General features: G+C 40.6%; 1 pseudogene; it reads left to right on the forward strand.

Annotated features, from left to right (window-relative positions):
- The first annotated feature begins 11,542 nt into the window (after positions 1–11,542).
- Positions 11,543–13,935, forward strand: LOC129393495 (small ribosomal subunit protein uS2B-like; annotated as a pseudogene).
- The last annotated feature ends 8,239 nt before the right edge of the window (positions 13,936–22,174 follow it).

Here is a 22,174-nt window from a genome sequence, read left to right on the forward strand (position 1 = left end):
AGATGGCTACTGCAGCTCCAGGCCTCATATCTTTCTGTGGCAGGAAGGAGAGAAGCAGTGCCCCCCTCAGTAATTGAGAGAGAAGAACAGATCACAGAATGGCATGGAGAGTTGATACATATGCTTTGAAAAAAGTGTAATAGTTTCAACTGGGTGCATAACTAGAAAAGAGAAGGTTCTCATTTTGTCAGCTGGGTGTAAAATTGGAGGAAGCCTTGGTGCTTTAACCTGGGTGACGGAACAGCACACGGGTTACTAAAAGAATGGAACAAAAAGTTTCAAAGGAACTTTCTGAGGAAAGGGTAGTGCCTTTATCAGAAAAGTTAAAGCTTTTTTTGAAACTTTTGCTTTAATTCTCATTAGCCAGCACTTTTCGCATGGTCTCCTAGCTGCAAGGAGTTCAGGAAAGCGAGTATTTTTGGCTGGGCCCCTCGCTTCTCTCAATGACATCAGGATTTTGTTGGTAAGGGCAAGGAGGAAATGACCACTGGGTAGGAGAGTTAGTGCTGCCTCTGCTTCTGGCTCAGCCTGTGTTCTGCCTCCCCTTCCCATTCCTGCGTCACCCACAACCTGTTCCATTCTCTCGGTAACCCTGTGCTGTTCTGCCACACAGGTGGGAGCACCAACGCTTCCTCCAATTTTACACCCAGCTGACAAAATGAGGACCTTTCTCATTTCTAGTTATGCATCCAGTCAAGACTATTATACTTTTTTCAAAGCATATGTATAAACTCTCCATACTATTCTGTAACCTGTTCTTTTCTCTTAATGACGTATTGTTAGTGGCTTTGACAGAAGTTAAAATCCATTGCATCTCAGCTGCACAGCATGCTTCCTTGACTCATATTTACCATATGCCATACAGTACTAGAGATGCCAGGGACAGACCCCGAACAAGACCACACAGTCTCAGCTCTCATGGAGCTGATATTCTAGTGGGAGAAGACAATGAATAAATAAATAAGTGAATACATGATACAGCAGATGGTGAGAGGCGTTAAGGAGAAAAATTAAGCAGGGCAAGCGAGATAGAGCATGTTAGGAATGGGAGGAGTCTCATGTCGTATGTGCAATGGTCAAGGAAGGCTACATTGATAAGCAGAACCCCAAAGAAGAAAGAGGGCACGTTGTGTGCATTTCTTGAAATTTTCCAGGCAGGGGAAACAGCAGAGGCAAAGGGAGCATGCCTGGTACGCTAGAGGAACAGTACCAGAGCTTTTGTAACTGGATCAGGGTTAGCAGGTGAGAGTGTTCAGAGGTGAGGCAAAGAGATAGCAATGGCTGCTCCAGATATAGTCAGTGCAGCATTTTTTAATCAGTTGCATTGTATTTAGTTATTTCGTTGGACATTCTATTTCTTTCCAGTTTTTCATATTTACATAGATTTTTAAAGGTTTAGGTCATTGGTGCCTACATGAAAATAAGAATCGATTAATCTAGTTTTCTGAGAGGAAATTTTAAGTACAACTCACTTCATTTTAAAATAATGAATGATGAGGCTTCAGTGAGCTATGATCACACCACTCACTGTACTCCAGCCCAAGCAACAGAGCGGGAACCTGTCTTTAAATAAATAATGAAATAAGATAGTATACAAGTAGTGGGGTGGGCAGGGGAGCATACCAAAACTCATCTCATTTGCAAACAAAACAAATTTTAAATTATGCTTAATTATCTTAGCATGATGAGTAGAGAAAAATAGCAATAAATAGAGGAAGAAAAAGGAAAATAGGAACAACAAAGTAGAGAAACACAAGGAATAAAAGGAATAAAGTTTCCTGAAGTAAAAGAAAAGTTGTTAGTTCTACCTTTTGCTGCGTAAACCCTTGCCCCCCTCACCCCCTTAAAACCATTTTGTTAAGCTCATGGTTCTATGAATCAGGAGTTCAAGGAGGACGTAGTACAGACGGCTGGTTTCTGCTTCACAATACCTGAGGCTTCAGTTGAGGTGATTTGGACGGTTGGAAATAACGGGGCCAGATCAACTGGGGCCATATAGCTGGGCTCTCTGTTCTGAATATTGTCTGGGTTCTTTTGTTCCCCTTCATATGGCATCTTCTGGGGCTGGAATGTCCAAGATGGCTTCTTTATTTACTTGTCTGGAATCCATACTAGGATGCCAGGGTGGCTAGAAGAGCTTTCTCCCTACTCTCCCCCTAGCTCTCCTCCCCACCCCCACCACCACCCACTTCACTCTCTCCAGATGACTAGCTTGGGCTTCCACACAACATGGGAGTCTTAGGGTAGTTCAACTTGTTACATGGTGGATGGCTTTCAAGTGGCCAGGGTGGAAGTTACTGGTCCTCTGAAGAATAGGCCTGGAGTTGGTATAGCATTACTTCTGTCATACTCTCTTGCTTAGCCCAGCTTTTGCCCATGCAAGGTCCATGGCTGTGGTTCCATAGGCAGATGACAAACAAGACCAGACTCAGGGTCATTCTGGCTCACAGTCCTGAATTGTCCGCCTTGAACCTCTCAGCCACATCTCCTATTTGGTTATCCATTTATTTATTTATTTTTAGACAAAGTCTCGCTCTGTCACCCGGGCTTGAGCGCAGTGGTGCGATCTCAGCTCACCGCAACCTCTGCCTCCCGGGTTCAACGATTCTCCTGCCTCAGCCTCCCAGGTAGCTGGTATTACAGGTGTCCACCAACACACCCAGCTAATTGTTGTATTTTTGGTAGAGACGGGGTTTCACCCTGTTGGCCAGGCTGGTCTCAAACTTCTGACCTCAAGTTGTCTGCCCACCATGGCCTCCCAAAGTGCTGGGAGTACAGGTGTGAGCCACTGCATCTGGCCTGGTTACCCTTTTTCAGATCTCAAAGGTACTCTTAGTCGATAACAAATTACAGACTATCTCTATAATCTTTAGAAAATACTAATTCTTTTTGTTTGTTTGTTTGTTTGCTCTTTCTTGGTGATATGCTATTTTTTTTTTTTTTTTTTTTTGCTTTGCTTTTAGAGTAAGTTCATACGTGCAGCCTTGTAAATGGTAACTTGTCCAAGGTAACAGTTGCTGCCAGGAGAGTCAAAGGGAATGTTGATTGTATTTATTTTACTATCTGTGTACTTCCTGAAAGAAGGGCAGTTTGATAAAATATAGTGAAGCTGCTCTGTTTGGGGCACTTATTTGCAAGTCTGCATTAGCTAATTCCCTCCAGACTTTTGGATTCATGTCATCTGGACCCACTGTTTTGTGTATGTTCAGATTTTTCAAGTATTCCTTTACCTGCATTGACAGAGCATGTATTTGACAGAATAATATTAAAAAATATAAGATGGCAAGCAGATGGTCAGAGTCTTGACTGGAAAGAGATCTTGTTGAAAATGGTTTGTGAATGCAGACCATACTTTTGTTTACAGGAATGTCCTTTTAAATATTTAGTTTGATCAGCAATGGAGGTCTTGAAAGAAAGAGCTCAATGCCTGCAAGAATATGTTAGTTGATATCCTCTACCTGAAATAATGGCTTCCTTAAAAAAAGTAAAAAAGGTAAAGAAGATTTTTATACTTCTTGCTGCCAGATGTCTGTATTGCTACCAAAATCATGGAGGTGAAAAAACCTTTTCCTGATCTCCATGCCTGATGCAGCTCTGTTTTTTCAAAGAAGAAAGGCATGGAGTTCAATCTAGTGAAAACAAGAGGAGGAAAAAGAAAAATAAAATGGAAAGACAAAGACTCATACCAAGCAGAATTTCCAAGGACCTCAAGTTTAGTTTCTTTGTGTTGGGAAAACAGGTTGGAGAGAAATCTGGGCTCTGCACTGATACTTGAAATAAGAACACTAAGAACTGTTCTTTAAATAAGAACAGTTTCTTATTTGAAGAATAGAAAGACCAATTTAAAACTCTGGGCACATTGCACAAGTTGCAAAGAGAAACTTGGTAGAATAATACTAGAGTTTTTTTCTACAAAGACTATTTTTTTTTTCCATGGATGCCAGTGTCCTGATAACAGAAAAGAATGTAGATCAGTATTTTGGCAGTGACCCCTAGTACCTTTCATTATTCACACAGTCAATTCTAGTACCCTCTTGCCATTAATCTCTGGCTGTCACCACTGAAAACACAAGTGGAGAGGAGTTTGTCCAATGCCATTAGAATGTCAGACCCAATACCCTGCTTTCCAGTCCTTGAATCCCCATTCCAATTGATAAGACATAGGGATAGGGTGATATCAACAGAGCAAGCCTGGAAATTACTTATATCTATTAGCCACTATATGATGCTGAATATTTTGAAAAGGTTGAATATTTTGGGAGAGTGGACCTTCTATCTTTAAGATGCACATACACTTAACCTTCTTTGTCTCATACCAGGATACACACCCATGTACATAAGCACCTACCAGACTCCAATAGCCCTATGCCATTTTGTGTCTTCAGACATCTTTCTTCTATTTCTTACAGCCTATGGTATTTTCACTCATTTTTCTACACTTACTCTTCTTCTCTCTCCCTTTCTTTTATACACAGCCAAGTTCTTTCTTTTACATTCTAGGCCATACCTCTGTTAGGAGTTATGGCTAAGCCATTTCAGTGGTTAAAATGAAATCTTGTTTTTAATGTTATCACATTGAAATGTTCAATAACTAATTCTCAAAAAAGACACCTTAAAAGATTGTTTTTCTTTACATGGAATAAAACAATTTATCATTATAAAGCTATGGGGGCTGGGAAATATGGCAGCAGCTTCATATACCTGCTTCCAGATAAGGCTGGTTTTGGCCTCCGGATAAGTGGGTGTCTAATGGAGAAGGAAGATTATTTCATAAGAGATAGACCAGTGTGAAGAAAATTAGTCAAGTAGTAAGTGATTGACTACAGATTCATTAAAAAACCAATTTGCCAACAAAACAATTTTCAACATTATTGATTCACCAAGAACTTGTTGCTTTGTAGTTTTTGGCACAACCACTTGAAAAATTCCAAGCTTAAAACCATTGAGTATCTTCACACTCCCATTTATATCAGTTCATGACTCACAGTCACAGGCATACAAGCCTCTCCTTATCCATGTATAAAAATATTCCTAGTCCATACTTGTAATGCAACTCTTTTCTCTCCCTGTCAAGAAAGAAAATCTATAAATTGTAGGAGGCAGGAAAAGCAAGAGATTGGTTTCACTTCACTAAACTATTTAAAATTCACTATACTATTTAAAAAATTCATTGAGATGGATGATATGCCTGATATCTGAATTTTTTTAAACCCAAGAAATTGTCTTCCTCCAAAGTAAGCTATATATTGAGCAGCCTTACTGAAACACGCATTCCTGTTACTTTATTACTTGTCAGAACAAAATTATGAATCATTAAATGGGCAAATGAGTCATAGGGCCAATTCATCTATTGACAAATTGCTATCACCTGAAATCAACTTTGATGAATTCATCTAGAACCATTTTAAAGGTTGTCTTTTAAGCAATTCTGGAATGTATGCATTTTTTCTCTCCAGAATTTTTAAGTTCATTCTTTTTTTTTTTTTTTTTTGAGACGGAGTCTTGCTGTGTCCCCAGGCTGAAGTGCAGTGGCCAATCTCTGCTCACTGCAAGCTCCGCCTCCCGGGTTCATGCCATTCTCCTGCTTAGCCTCCCAAGTAGCTGGGACTACAGGCGCCCGCCACCGTGCTCGGCTAATTTTTTTGCATTTTTAGTAGAGACGAGGTTTCACCGTGTTAGCCAGGATGGTCTCGATCTCCTGACCTCGTGATCTGCCTGCCTCGGCCTCCCAAAGTGCTGGGATTACAGGCGTGAGCCACCACGCCCAGCTCCCCTTTCTTTTTAATCAGTAGACATGCCAACGAGCTGATTTAAACAGTGAAGTTATTCATCAATAAATACTTATTAGGTACCTAAGATAAAATATTTTGTTAGACACTTACAGGTGAAGAAAAGAAAGGAAATACTAATGAAATAGGTGATGAAAATTCTTCTCTTTGCTGACTCAGAAGACAAAATATTCATATACTGGCTGACTTGAGAACAATTACAAAACATTCTATCAACAAGTTCACAATGGTGCCACACAGTGTGATGTGCCGACAGCTCCGACCTCCTGCTGGGTCATGCCCATAATCCATTCCCAATGTCTACGCATGAAACTCATCCTTTTTCCTCGAGCATGATGTCTTTTTTTCCTTCCAAGATAAAACTTCTTTCCCATTTTCAAATCATAAGATATTCTTCTCCCCAGGCAAATCATTTTAAACCATACAGGTATTTTTACAGTTTTTGTTGTTTGACTCACATATGTCTGTTTTGATTTTAAATTCAACAGGAAAAAAATCTGAATGTAGTATATTTCCTAACATAGAAAATACTTAAAAAATACCAAGTTAATATTTTTAAAAATATATTTATGTATATACATGTGTAGATGATGATTTTAAGCAATACATCAGGGATCAGATGTCTTTAAACATCTACTTTTGAAATCCTTCTGGTATTCAGAGAAAGCTTGGCCCAAGTTAAAAGACCAGGTGACTAACCAGTCAGCCAAATAAGATCTACAGAGAATACAGGAGGCTTAAAAAAAAAAAAAAAGAAAAAAAAAGCCTGTCGTTTCAAAAGATGAGTTTTCTAATTTAAATGCAGCCAAAGTTCCCAAGGATGCAAAAAGAAATCCAGCCGGTGTCAGATCCCAAGGTTTTGGGCCTCTGACATTATACATAATTTTTCAGACATGCACCTTAATTACTAGGAAATACTTTAAAAAATAACCAAAACATTACAACAGGTCCTGAGGCATGGGAAGAGAGTCCAAGAACTGAGCAGCACAGTTCTCCAGGGTAGTGACCACATTTCCTCTATTGTTTCATATAGCAGTGTGCATAAGGTTGATGGGCAACAAATAAATTAATAAAACATTCATGACTGGAGGGAGTTTTCATAGAAGACACAAAAAATATTTTACAAATACCGACAAGCAAAATGGTACAATTATGTATTTCGATTCCTTTCAAATACTCGTTGATGTCAGTATAACCAGACATGGCCCACTTCCACGTATTCAGCCTTAGCTGCCTTTAGAGACTATTCAAAATTTAACTAATGCACTGGATTCATAGTTTGCTATATTTGAGCGTCAGCATACTAAGAATTAACAAAACAGATATGTCTGTTTTTCACATACCTACTGCACTCCAAGATTTGTTACAAGTCCACATCTGCTATCCGGGTCCTACCTCATATACTTTATATATGAGAAAAAAACATATATAATGCTGAATTTTTAAATCCTTGAAATGCAGAGTTGGAAGAGCCTTTAAAGATGTTCTAGTCCTGCCATCCAAGTCCAAATTCCTCCTCATTCAAGTCTAGACACAGAGATTCATAGCTGAACTGCAGCATCCATACATCTTTGGTCTGCCTAAAGCAAGGGTTGGCAAGCTGTTTCTGTAAAGGGTCAGAAAGTAAATATTTTAGACTGTGTAGACCATACAGTCTTAGTTGCAACTACTTCTGTCTGCCTTTGTAGTATAAAAACAACCACAAACAACATGTAAACAAGTGAGCGTGCCTGTGTTCCATTAAAACTCTATTTACAAAGACAGTGGGCAAAATTCAGCCAACCTCTGGTCTAAAGAATTTGCTGTCAAGCATGGAGCATCAAGATGGGTGGAAAAAATAGCCTAAATAATGCAAATAAAATACTCATGATGAATATCAGCAAAAGCTGTCCCTGGCTTTTCAGTCCAAAGGACTCAGATTTTTTAAATAAATTGAGCTTCTTACTAAATACTTTTGTTGGGCCTTATTAAGTAAAGTTCACCTTCCTCTACTCCACCCCTCTAGCCAACCCAAAGATAAAAGAGAGAAGCTGCCAGGCATGTTGGCTCATGCCTGTCATTCCTGCACTTTGGGAGGCCAAGGCGGGTGGATCACTTGAGGTCAGGAGCTCGAGACCAGCCTGGCCAACATGGTGAAACCCCATATCTACTAAAAATACAACAATTAGCTGAGCATGGTGGTGCATGCTACTCAGGAGGCTGAGGCATGAGAATCATTGAAACCGGGAGGCACAGGTTTCAGTGAGCCGAGATCGCGCCACTGCACTCCAGCCTGGGTGAGAGTGAGACTCTGTCTCAAGACAAAAAAAAAAAAAAAAAAAGAAAGAGAGAGAGAGAGAAGCTAACACATCCAAGCAATCATTTACATGCATATTCTGGATATTCTTAAGCGTGATGTTATTTTAAAACAAAATTAAATACACTCTGGTTGATAAGAAAAGAATGTTATAACTTTGTCCTAAGTGGATGACACCCAATCATATGCAGATAATAGAGGTGATCTATGAACACTGGATCTGGAAGTAAAGGCAGTGCTCAGCTCCACATGGAAGATCACATGGGGAAGCTGATGTTGAAATGAGGGACAGCACGGCCTATTACAAAGCCCATGAGCTGTGGCATCAGAACCATCTGGATTTGGATTGTTTCTGCAATTTAGTGATTCTGAAACACTGGATATGTTTCTTAATTTTCTTGAGCCTAGAGTACCCATATATAAAATGGAGATAATAATATTTATTTCTCAGGATTGTTAGGAGGGCCACATCAGGTAAGTCCTGCAAAGTACCTAGCACAGTGCCTGGCACACAAGAAACACTGACATTCTATACAGAGAGAATAATGACTGCTCTGTTATAAAACTTAGCCAACTCATCACCATTTGGAAAAATCTGCAACCTGGGACAAAACAAACAAACAAACAAACAAACAAACAAAATCTAACTTTTAAGGAAATGACTTGCTTCTATATTTCCTGAGGAAAATGTCAATGCTTTCACCTTGCTAAGTAATAGTTACGATCAAGAGCTTAGAGAAAGGCATTGAACTTAGCACAGAAGTTACCTGTTTCTCTCACTTCTACCTTTCCTACAACTCTTTGGCTATTCAATGAGGTTTGGAATTAGCCAGAGTTAGCCATTCAAGTTTCCTTTCAGGTGAGAACTCATGACTCAGTAAATAGAGATTCCAGAATGTTGTATGCTAACGAGGTCTTCAAGTGATCAGCAATGAGAGGAAAGTCTTACTTGTTTTCCTTTGAAGGCAGCCCTAAGACCACCCAGGAGCTTGTGACGCTCAAGAAAGTAACAGCATGTTTATGTAGGAATGTGAGCTGCATAGAACATGGAACACCTGTACTCTGTGGTCTTCACAGACCCAATTAGCTTCTGGAAAGAATTCAGGGTAGAAATCCTTAATGGGATGCCCCAGAAAGTGCCTCAATTCTCAACACCGAAATAATTTCTCCAGCTCTGCCTGCTGTGTATAAAACATATTCACTAAAAACTACTTAGTTACCCAAGGAATACCACATAAGAATCTTTGACATTCAGAAAAGAGACTTGACTTATTTATAATGAGAACTTACAGTGTTGTTATAGGAAACCTATTCGGGGCTTAATTGGAGACTTTCAAAATCCAGAGCCATTCAAATAGAGAATTGGCTGTCCTGTTAGGTAGCAAATTCTCCATGATGGAAGTGATGATCTATCAGAGATATTGTGGAAAGTATCCCAGTAATGGAAGGAAGAAAGATTTGGCTAAATTGTTTTATTCTTGTATATTTATTTAACAAGCATTTTTGAGCATCTAATATGATCTGGTACTTTTGAAGTTCTGGCACATTGATAAGGGTTAAGAATATAAAGGAAAACATAATGATATTTTTTCCCTTAAAGGACTTAAATATGAGATGGGAAGATAGACAGGATAGCCAATGAAGACTGTAGAGCAGAGGTGCTACCCTAAAGAAATGCAAAGGTAGAGTACCTCACCTAGCAGATAATGATCAGGGAAGGGTTCCTGGAACAGCTGACACTGAACCTCAAGGGGTTAAGTAATGTAAGTTGGTCAGATGGAAGAAGGAAGCAAGAAGCCATTCCAGGAGAAAGAAACGACATAAACAAAGGCACAAGAAGGTCACAGAGATGAAATAATGCTTCAGCCAGTTTAGAGGATGTCATTAGTGGTGGATCCTGGGGCTCTGTCATCAACCTGTCCCATTCATTTTTGTTAAAAAAACTTGTGTGTACAGGGTCCCTAATGAAAACTGTGAATATGAGTCTGAGATAATACACAACGCATTTAAATAGCAAAATCAAGACCCCAAATAGGACACAGTAGGAATTTAAGAAATAATGCTGAATCCATAACTCTTGGCAGGGTGATTAGATGGGTGCAGAAATACAGTATACGGGAGAACCGGGCAAAGAAAAGCACATGTAAAGAAAGATTTAGTAATCCGAGGTAAATAAGGCAAAGCTGTTAACATGTTAATCTTGGTGATGAGTTCGTGGATGCCTGCTATATCATTTTCTGCACGTTTAAATAGTTCATAACTTTTAAAAGCACTTGGGATTTTGGTAACTATAATACAACAATAGGATTTAGTTGCCAAAATTCAAATGCAATTTTTGGCTGGTGTAAGGGAAGTCAGAATTCAGAAGGAAAGACGTGTCCATCTCCTCTATTCCATGCTGACCTGATCCCATGTGCACAGTCTGAACAGTCCAGGAATTTATACTTAGGGGCACATGTTCAGCTCTGTTCTGAGTAGAAATACAAGTGAGTAGGGGCTCGAAACGATGTTCTATGAGAAACATTTGAAGGAATGATGGTGCTTCGTGTGGAGCTGTCTCAAGAATTCTAATCACTGTCTTCAAAACGCTTTCCTGGAGACGACATGAGACTTGCTGTATGTAGCTTTAAAGGACAGGCCTACAGTGGTATATGTCGTAAGTGTGTTTAATGGACACGCATTCAATCAGATGAGCTCTGCAAAAATAATCTTATTTTTAGAGAAAAATACAAGTAAGTAGTGTGGGTGGCTCCTTCAGCCATTCTGCTTAATGAGTGTATATGTGCCCCAGAATGAGCAGGAAGCAGAAAGTATGAACTCTCCCATCTCAGGTCCATTTTGCCTCTCTTAGCATAAGTATCTCCCCAGTATGAGTGTAATTCTAGCTTTGTAAAATTCATATTTTTTTAAATGCCTCCATCACCATTATGCAAACCAACTACATTTTCTGCTTTTCAACCAAAGAAACAGTAATCAGTTCCAACATGGGCAGGAATGCTGGCTAACAACTCATAGGCTAATAATGGTTGGGTTGCTTTCCTGAGGAACTTTCAAGACCATGTTTGGCCATATTCAATTGCTGCCTCATGTGGCTTTAGAACCAAACCTCTTGCAAAAGATACAACTTCACAATAAAACCAAATGTTAAAATTGAAGGGAGAATGGTTTTAACTTAACCTAAGGAAGAATCCTTTAACACCTAACTTCTTTGAGAAATTAAGAGGATTCTCTCTGACATCAAAGATATTTAAACAGAAACTAGATGATAGCTTTTCTTTGCAGATGGGACTCAGGGATTTGACAAGAGAGGTTAATCAGACCCAAACTAGCTGATCTCTTACAATCTTGAGGTTCTAAAATTCTGTGAGGCAGTGTTTCTGCGCTACCTACAGTGGGGTCCATACGGCGTTGTTCTTAATTTCAGATTCCTGTCATGACTTAAAGAGAAACTTTCACAATGTCTGGAGCCCTTGATGTCCTGCAAACGAAGGAGGAGGATGTCCTTAAGCTCCTTGCAGTGGGAACCCAATTAGGTGGCACCAAATTGACTTCCAAATGGAACAGTACATCTATAAAAGGAAAGTGATGGCATCTACAGCATAAATCTGAAGAGGACCTGGGAGAAGCTTCTGTTGGCAGGTCATGCCATTGTTGTCATTGAAAACTCTGCTGATGTCAGTGTCATATCCTCCAGGAATACTGGCCAGAAGCCTATGCTAAAGTTTGCTGCTGCCACTGGAGCCACTCCAATTGCTGGCCACTTCACTCCTGGAACCTTCCTAACCAGATCCAGGCAGCCTACTGGGAGCCACGGCTTCTTGTGGTTTCTGACCCCAGGGCTCACCACCAGTCTCTCACAGAGGCATCTTGTGTTAACCCACCTGCCATTGCTTTATGCAACACAGATTCTCCTCTGTGCCATTGGACATTGCCATCACATGCAACAACAAGGGAGCTCCCTCAGTGGGTCAGATGTGGTAGATGCTGGCCTGGGAAGTTCTGCACATGCGTGGCACCATTTCCTGCAACACCCATGGGAGGTAATGTCTAATCTCTACTTCTACAGAGATCCTGAAGAGACTGAAAAAGAAGAGCAGGCTGCTGCTGAAAAGGCTGTGACCAAGAAGGAATTTCAGGGTAAATGGACTGTTTCAGCTCCTGAGTTCACTGTTACTCAGCCTGAAGTTGCAGACTGGTCTGAAGGCATGCAGGTGCCCTCTGTGCCTATTCAGCAGTTTCTACTGAAGACTGGAATGCTCAGCCTGCCATGGAAGACTGGTCCACAGCTCCACTGCTCAGGCCACTGAATGGGTAGGAGCAACCACTGAATGGTCTTAAGCTGTTCTTGCACGGACTCTTAAGCAACATGAAAATAAGGTTGACAGAAAATAAACATCAGTTTCTAAAAAATAAAAAATAAAATTCTGTGATGCAAAGACCAGAGTCATCCTAAGTCCATGGCATAGCTCATATCACATTGTTGCTCTTTCCATCCTTCTTTCTTTAGATTTCTCGTTTTCTGATCTTTTGAAAACAACTTGCTCTGTCAAGAAGCATTTTCCAATTTATCTCAGCTCTAATGTAATAGATGGTAGAGTACTGTTGGTACCCAGGAATGGTAACTGTTCCTGAATTATTAATGATAGCTCCATTAGATCTTAACTTCTTTTTTCTTAGTTCACAGCACTCATTTTGCAGGGAATTTTTACTTTTTCTTGTGGCTAAATCTTAGGAACTCCAGATCCCAGTTTAGATGGTTTCTTTAAAAGTGGATGTTTAAACATATGAAGTTATTAGGACCAACAGCAAACTCCCAGTAGAAGGGGAGAACTCAGGGTTGGAATTACCTATTGGTGAATAAGAAAAATCCAAAACTTAGTGGCTTATGATAAATCTTTTTCTCTATCACACAGATCTGCAATTTGGGCAAGGCTCAGCAGGGACAGCTCAGCTCAGATGCTGAGGATGACTTCTGGAGCCTAGAGTCATTTGATGGTTACTCACACACAGTAACCTTCAGATGACTCCAGGCTCCAGGAGTGGTAAGTGATATCAGCTGACCAGAGGGACCACAGCTGGGGTGGTCAGCTGGAACACCTACATGTGGTCTCTCTCTGTGGTTGCTTGGCTTCCTCACAGCATGGTGACAGGGTCCTTAGAGCAACTGTCTTAAGACAGCCAGGTTGAAACTAGATCTTTCTTTATGGCCTAGCCTTAGAAGTCACATAGTGTCACTTCCACTGTAGTCAAAGGCCCTCTCAGGTTTATGAGAAGAGTGTCAACATCAAGTTGTAAGAAGAGTATGTATGATAAGAGATCTACTGCAGCCACCTTGGGAAGTACAATCAACCATGAAATGGATGATTCATTTGGAAACAAGAAGACTGAGAACCTTCTCAGTTTGACTGTTTGCATTCTGTGTTTAGAAAAAAAGTGCATGTGTTTCATCTCCTTTGATCTGACATTAATCTTGAATGTAGGGTTTCAAAAGTCTATGGATTTTTTCAGGTGACTTGGCTACTTGACTAAAATAGATGTAGGGAAGGTAAAACAAGTGCCTGAATTTAAGGTAAAGAAAGCCATGTGCAGACATAAATTTGATGAATAGTTTGCTATGGCTACATTAATTAACAGCATTGCTGTCAACACTAGTCACGTAAAAGACCTCCTTTCTCCCACTTGTGCAGACAGTTGGACATATGCTGGGGTTCTGTACTCAGAGCAGAGCAAACATGCCACAATCACAAAATGTAAGAATTAGCACAAGGGACTAGAGAAAGGAAGATTCTGGCTAGTTTGCCCTCACCTCTCTGCTCCGTTTCTTAAACTTCTGTCACCACCGCACCCCGAACTACCTAGCCAACAAAATAAGAGATCCAACACAAACCAAAAATTTGCTATCTAATTAAAGCATCTAAACATTGTTTTAAATCCCAGTATAGTTTTAAGTGATGAGTGGGCTCGTTGCAATGTGCACATGCGTGTATGTATGCATGTAAATGGCCAGTTGTTCTGAAACTTTGCAAGGATCTGCCAAGGACTAAATTTTTTTAAATTCTACATTTGGAGGCTTCCAGATGAATGGTTTCCCCTGGTTCACTCAAGCAAAAGAAAGGAAGGGAAGAGAAGAAGGAGGAAGGGAAGGAGGGAGGAATGAATAAGAGGACATAGAGGGAAGCCTTCCCTAGGGATTTTGACATTGAATTCTCCCTACGCAGATACATTGCTACTGTTCATTTCCAGTGTTTCTCCAAATAAAAGTCATAAATGTGGTGAATGTCATGACATGCATGTGATTCTGTAGCATCATAAAGGCCAGAAAAACTAACTTATAATATGTTCATACGACTTTTTCTTTGGAAGCCATCCTGAATCTTACAAACTACAGCGACCAACAATAACAAGAAACACATAACTCCTGCTTATTCTTCAAAAATGGTGGAGAAATAAGCCCAATGAAACGATGACAGCTGAAACAGCATCTCTAAAGCAAAGGTTGTGCTAGTAGGCTATTCTAGAACTGTTTTTCCTCTCCTTCCCTTCGTTTCTTACCACAAGAGAACAAAACACTCCTTGACCTTCCTTTATCCCCAAGCCCATCTTTCTTCACCACTGCTGAATAATTTGCTCTTCTGAGTGCCTGCTGTGGAACTCAGGTGGTGAGTTCAGTGGGCTTGGCAATGAGACAGGATTTACTGAACTCATCCATGCCTGAGTTGCGTAAATCCATTGGTTGAATCACCCACGTTGAGATTTATTGATTTAAAATTCCCTAAAAATACACTGCAAAACATTCCTAATCTCTAAGATGGCATCTATACTCTCTTTTGGAGCTCAAAGGTTCAAGAGAAGTTTGTGGATGATAAGAGAGCATTAAGTTCCCCCTCAGAAATGTTTGGGAAGATAGATAGATTTTTTTTTTTTTCAGGCTAGATTAAGGGTCAGGAGAATGCCTACATTTAGTATAAAAAGGGAGGGAGTTTCCTCTCAACGATAGTGTTGTGGCTCAAAATCCCAGTGGTCAGCTGGAGCCAGACCAAACACACACCTTGGGAAACAGGGATATTAATCTGTCTGGCTTGTGGGTGTGAGATGATTCTTTGGAGGTCAAGGGACAATGAGGTAACCAGGAACGAAAAGGAATGAAAGGGATTTGAGAACAGTGAGGGAGAATCGATAAAATGAGTAAGAACTATGGGTTTCTGTCTGCTTAGAATAAACAAGGGGTTTCTGGTGAGACAGAGTCAAGCACAGAATAACCTGAAAGATCAGGTGACATATAAGACCAGATAGGAAAGGCTGGACTTACCTTTGTTATAATGTAAGGATTTACTTTATAAGGTGCTAGGTCTGATACCAGGGAGTTGAGGAATTCTCAACAGGACATTCCACTGTGAGCTGCATCGTCTAGGGAGATTTGCTATCAGTACCAGCAAGTATCCCCCAAAATAAACATAACCCAGGGTGGTCTCTGGGCACCCGCCCCCTTCTCCCTCCTGAGAGTTGGGGGCGTCTGATAGCTGGCATGCCTCCCGGCTAAGAATCATGTGTCCCTGCCACCCTGGCAAATTTACAAGTGAGCTGTGGCAAATTTACAAATTTACAAGAGTGCTGCAGAGCTGGGAAAACACTGGCCTAGTGGGATGGCTGAAAGTTCTCCTGTTTCTTCCCTAGAAAGAGCATGTCCTTTCTCTTTTTGAGGGTCCACTTATTTTTCAATTCTGCTCAGACACTTAAAACAGCCCCCTTTCCCTAAGCCCGCTCAAAACTAACCAGTTCTAGCAAAACTTGTGTTTTCAAAATAAAGTTGTGGTACAAATTCTGAAAATGAGCTCCTTTGACAGTTGGTTCTCATTAAAAGTCTTACCTTAAGGATTTAAAAGCTGGTCTCACAGCACACACATACCCACCCACCCACCACCAAAGCATTGCAGAAATCTACTAAAGCCTCGGATGCCTGACATCATTTTACATAAAGACGAATACTTTGTGTTTTACATAAGCCCTGAAAGTGAGAAGTTTGCCTGTGTAAGAAAGTGATGATTAAGATCTTCAATAAAGCATAGGTTATATATGTATTAGGGAGAAGAGGGACATTGCCACAGCTTGTCTCTGGAAATCCAGCTGTTAAAGTAGATTCAAGCCATTACAGAAAGCACAAAGAGTTCATAAACATATCAAACCCTCCAAATCAAAATCACAGCAGCTGTGACATGCCCAAAAGGAGGGGCAGTTTAGATGTTTCACAGCAAAATAAAAGTTCCATGCCAACCAGCTTTCAAGGGGAAGCGTGGTGTTGCCATCTCAGATGTAGGGTGGTCTGCAGAAAGTGTTTTTGTTTCTCAATAACTCTGCCACTATATCTCTCACACACGTGTTGGGTTCATCTGCACTTGATGCTGAAAGGGTGAGGACAGAATTCCTGGGACAGCACTACCTAGAGATGTTCCTATCCAAACACTATAGAGAAGGTAAGATGGCCAGATCTCCTAAGTGCTAAGAGAAAAAAGAAGAGAATTAGCAAATGAGTGTGGTTCCAACACCAGTCTGGCTCATCTCAGTGGTGCTCCCCCATGATGATATGATCCAAATGGCATCATTTAGACTTTTGGGTCCAACTAATCCCAGGTGATGCCTTGAGAATGAGAGGAGAACTAATTTTGCCAAGGCATCAACAAAGCAAAGTCCTGTGGCCAGATGTCAGAAAATTTCAGTCTACAATCCGAGAATTGGATTCAATTCAATTCTTGATAACCCAGATAATACATTCAACTCTTGATAATGCAGAATTTTTTCAGGTAGTGTGTTTCACCAGAACTTTGTTGGATTGGCTTTTTCTTTTTTCTACATGATGTGGATGTATTTTAGTCAAAAGTATTCCATCTATTTAGTTTCAAGGCTAAGAAAAACAGCAGCCCTGACTAGGTCATTACACCTATTGGAAGTATTTGCTTGTTAGCCACTTCTTTTCTCCTGTACCTGACAAAAATTTCAGAGCCAACAGTTCTGCTGGAGGAGGCTTGAAAGACATTGGTAAAAGATTTCCCCTAGATTGAACTCTGAGTGGTGAGGTGTATTTATTTATAAAATGCACCTTGTCTGTCTTCCAAGTCTTATGGAAATTGATGATTTGATGTTGGTTTCCTTTATTTCCTTTGTCTCCAACCATTACACCAAATAAGTATAAAACTTAGTTCTTATTTACATGGCCTCAGAAATAGAATCAGTCCTCAAAACCTTGGAATAACTTAAATGCCCATTCAGCTAATAGAATGACAGGGGGAGTAAGTTAAACTTTTAGGTCCCAAAATTTTCTATTCACTCCAGACTTCATGAAGTCCCAGAATCTCATCTTTCCCAAATATGTAGACATTTTAATTTACCTTTCATGTTGTGAATTTACCTTTCATGTAATTTACCTTTCATGTCAGTTGTGGCACTTCCAGAATGTACCAAAAATTCTGGTATTTCCTGACCATGAATTTCTATGTAGAAGGATAAATATGTGGAAAAGAGGTAAAAACAGTCGGGCGTATTGGCTCATGCCTGTAATCTCAGCACTTTGGGAGGTCGAGGTGGATGGATCACAAGGTCAGGAGTTCGAGACCAGCCTAGGCAACATGGTGAAACCCCATCTCTACTAAAAATACAAAAATTAGCTGGATGTGGTGGCACGTGCCTGTAGTCCCAGCTACTTGGGAGGCTGAGGCAGAAGAATCGCTTGAACCCGGAAGGTGGAAGTTGCCTTGAGCCGAGATCACATCACTGCACTCCAGCCTGGGCGACAGAGAGAGACTCTGTCTCAAAAATAAATAAATAAATAAAAGAGGTAAAAACGCCTTGTAGCTGGATGGATTTCCATCGACTGGACATATGTAGCAGCTCAAAAGTCAAAAGTACAAGCTAATCTTTCTATTAATATAATATGGCGATCACTTGAGAGACAAGCGCTCTTCCCTGGTTCAAGTTCTTCTTTGGATGGTGGATGTCATGGATTTTAGCATAGAGATCTTTGCTAAAATCATCCGTTAAGTTCATCCAGAAGGACACTGCTTTGGAGAGACTACTACTAACAATGCGGAGCTTGAAGATGAGTGAATCCTGCAATTATGAGGGGTAGAAAGTCCTTTGAACTTTCACATGAAGCCTATGATTAGAAAATATTTATTCAAGGGGGGATATTTGTTGTCTCCCAAAAAAGTGTATGAAATTGGGCTGGTGCCATGGCTCATGCCTGTATCCCAGCACTTTGGAAGGCCAAGGCAGGCATATCATTTGAGATCAGGAGTTCGAGACCAGGCCGGCCAACATGGCGAAATCCGTCTCTACTAAAAAATACAAAAATTAGCCGGGTGTGGTGGCACATGCCTGTAATCCCAGCTACTTGGGAGGCTGAGGCAGAAGAATCACTTGATTCCGGGAGGCAGAGGTTGCAGTGAGCCGAGATCGCACCACTGCACACTCCAGCCGGGGGACAGAGACTCTATCTAAAAAAAAAAAAAAGAGTATATGAAACTTGAGCCACTTTTCTTCTTCTGTACTGACTATGGCTCTGTGAGGAAAACAGCAATTTCTTATAGCGGTTGGTAGATCAAGAGGTACCGTGATTTTCTTTTTCTTTTTTTTTGAGATGGAGTCTCGCTGTCGCCCAGGCTGGAGTGCAATGGGGAAATCTCATCTCCCTGCAACCTCCACCTCCCAGGTGCAAGCGAGTCTTCTGCCTCAGCCTCCCAAGTAGCTGGGACTACAAGTGCACACCACCACACCTGGCTAATTTTTTTGTACTTTTAGTAGGGACAGGGTTTAGCCACATTGGCCAGGCTGGTCTCAAACTCCTGACCTCAGGTGATCCACCTGCCTCGGCCTCCCAAGGTGCTGGGATTAGAGGTGTGAGCCACCCGCACCCAGCCTGATTTTAGTTTTCAAGTCTTCATTTGAGACTGTGCACAATGGTTCCCACCTATAATCCCAACACTTTGTGAGGCCAAGGTGGGAGGATTCCTTGAGCCCAGGAGTTTGAGACCAGCCTGGGCAATAGAGGGAGATAATGTCTCTACAAAAAATTTTAAAAAGTAGCTGGGTGTGGTGGCACATAACTGTGCTCCTAGCTACTCCAGAGGCTGAAGCAGGAGGATCCCTTGAGCTCAAGAGGCCCAGGCTGCACTGAGCTGTGATGGTGCCATTGCAATCCAGTCTGGTTGACAGTGCAAGACCCCATCTCCTAAATAAATAAATGTCTTCATTTGCACAGACTGTGAGAGTTTATTTTTTTCCTTAGAGGTGACTCTGCTAAGCAATAAATCTGGGCTTATATAGGCATATTTCAGATGATGTTAAAAAATCACATGACCTGGTTGCAGACAAGTTTAAGGCCTCCCTTCTTTAAGGATTTTCTCTCCTGAAATCAGCACATTCAACCTTCTCCTCCAATGAAATGTTGTTGCTTTGCATGTCTCATTTACACCATCCGAAGACAACTGATGACAGGTGACAAGACTACTTCAGATGTAGCTTCCTTTTTTGTGGGTTGACTTTCCTATATCACAGGTGACTTAACTGTATTTTTGCCCTTCTTTGAAACAACCACTTTGCTTCAGCTGATACCACCAATCCCTCCAATAATAAGTCAACAAATATTTATTGAGAACCCAATTTAAAAATAACAGCAAATGTTCAGTATACTGAACATTTACTATATTCCAGACATGGTTCTAAGAGTGTTACATACATTTTTTATATCCAATTCTCACTACACCTCTATGACACAGTTTTATTACCTATTTACAAGTAAAGAAACTGAAAAACTCCAGAGGTTAAGTAACTTCTTCCAGCAGCTTGCTAGTAAATGGCCAAGAGAGGCTTTGAACCCAGGCAACCTGACTTCAGAGCAGCAACATTTAATCCCGATCCTATATTACCTACAGCCCCACACAGATAATCCATAAAGATATAGAAGAAAATAAGGGGCCGGGTGCAGTGGCCCATGCCTGTAATCCCAGCACTTTAGGAGGCCAAGGTGGGCGGATCACTTGAGGTCAGGGGTTCAAGACCAGCCTGGCCAACATGGTGAAAACCCATCTCTACCAAAAATAGAAAAATTAGCTGGCCGTGGTGGCGTGCATCCTTGTAGTCCCAGCTACTTAGGAGGCTGAAGTGAGAGGATCCCTTGAACTAGGGAGGGGAAGGTTGCAGTGGGCCGAGATCGTGCCACTGCACTCCAGCCTGGGCAATGGAGTGAGACTCCATCTCAATTAAAGAAAAAAAAAAAAGTCATGATCGTCCCTACCCTTTTCACTGCCTCCTACCTGCCCACTTCCATGTGGGTCAGGTTCCTGATAATATTATGCCCATTCTGCCACCTTTGCTAGTGCTGGTCCCCTGTTCTGGTGTGTCACCTCTATGCAGATCTGATTCCTCTTCAAGCATACTTTTATCTCTCCTCCAACCTATCTCCCTTTCAGCTTTCCCTATGGAAGCCTCCAGCTTATCTCTGTCCCTTCTTTCTTTGATCTTATTACACCTAATCAAACACTATAGTGACACTGTAAGATCCTTGAGGTAGGGTTTCATATGTGATACTTCATTTATATTCTCTAGGTTAGACAGAGCCACCACGTTGCTTCTACAAGTCACCCTCAAATCCACTTCCAGGATCTTAGAAGTTTGCTTCCTGTTTTGTTGCCCACCATTGTTCTTATTTTCTTCCTTTTCCTCACTCATTTCCTCTATTCTCCACTTTATAAAAGTAATCTCTACTCATTTTCAGCCTCCATTGTATCTGATGAGAGGTCAGCCATGGTTTGTATCATCATTCTCCTGTGTATAATTTTTCTTTTTTCCTCTGTTTACGGACTTTTCTCTTTATCTTTGGTTTTTAGCAGTTTGACTATGATGTGCTAAAATGTGGTTTTGCTGGTATTTATCTTGTTTGTGGTTTGCAGACCTTTTTGGATTTTTTAGTCAATTTTAGAGGTTTGCTTTCATGTTTTTTTTAACCAAATTTGGGAAAATCTGGGTTATTATTTTTCTCAAATATTTTTTTCTGCTCCATTCTTTTTCTTTTCTCTTTCTGACACTCCAACATATATGTTATGCTGCTTGGCATTTTGCTAGTACTCATAGAACCCTTGTTCATTTTTTAAAAAATTGTTGTTTCTTTTTATATTACAGAATAAATAACTTCTATTGATCTGGACCTCTGTTCTGTAGTCTCCAATTTGCTGTTAAGCCCATCCAATGAATGTTTCATTTCAGATATTACAGTTTTCAGTTCTAGAACTTCCATTTGTTTCTTTACTTATTACCAATTCTCTGTTGAAAATTCCCATCTATTCACTCATTACGTCTATCATTTCCTGAAGTCCTTGAATGTATTTTTAATAGCTGCTACAAAGTCACTGTCATCTAATTCTAACATCTGTGTCATCTCAATATTTACTTCTATTGACTACTTATTTTTCTTTGATTATGGGTCACACTTTCCTTCTTTGTGTACTTTGAATGCTTAGTAATTTTTTTTTTTTTTTTTGAGATGGAGTTTCACTCTTGTTGCCCAGGCTGGAGTGCAGCAGCGCAATCTCAGCTCACTGCAACCTCTGCCTCCTGGGTTCAAAGCAATTCTCCTGCTTCAGCCTCCTGAGTAGCTGGGATTACAGGCACCTGCCACCTTGCCCAGCTAATTTTTTGTATTTTTTTTAGTAGAGACAGGGTTTCACCATGTTGGCCAGGCTTGTCTTGAACTCCTTTACATGGGAGACAATTTGCATGATCAGTTGTAGGGAGACTGGAACAAGTCGTCTTCCTTTAAAGTTGACTATATGCTTATTCTAAAGTACATTTGAGAGGTGGGAGGATCACTTAAGCCCAGAAGTTTGAGAACTGCCTGGGCAACAAAGGGAGGAAAAATATCTATCTCAAAAATAAATAAATAAATAAATAAATAACGTACAATTGAAAATATGGAGGGAAAGTAATTATCAATTCATTCATAAGCAAATGTAGCCATTTTTTTAAAATCCCTATTTATTTTAGTCAATCGGGGCTGCTATAACAAAAATACCATAGACTGGGTGGCTTAAACAACAAATAT

The sequence above is a fragment of the Pan paniscus genome, chromosome 10, assembly GCF_029289425.2.
Source record: "Pan paniscus chromosome 10, NHGRI_mPanPan1-v2.0_pri, whole genome shotgun sequence".
In the NCBI taxonomy this organism is placed as follows: domain Eukaryota; kingdom Metazoa; phylum Chordata; class Mammalia; order Primates; family Hominidae; genus Pan; species Pan paniscus.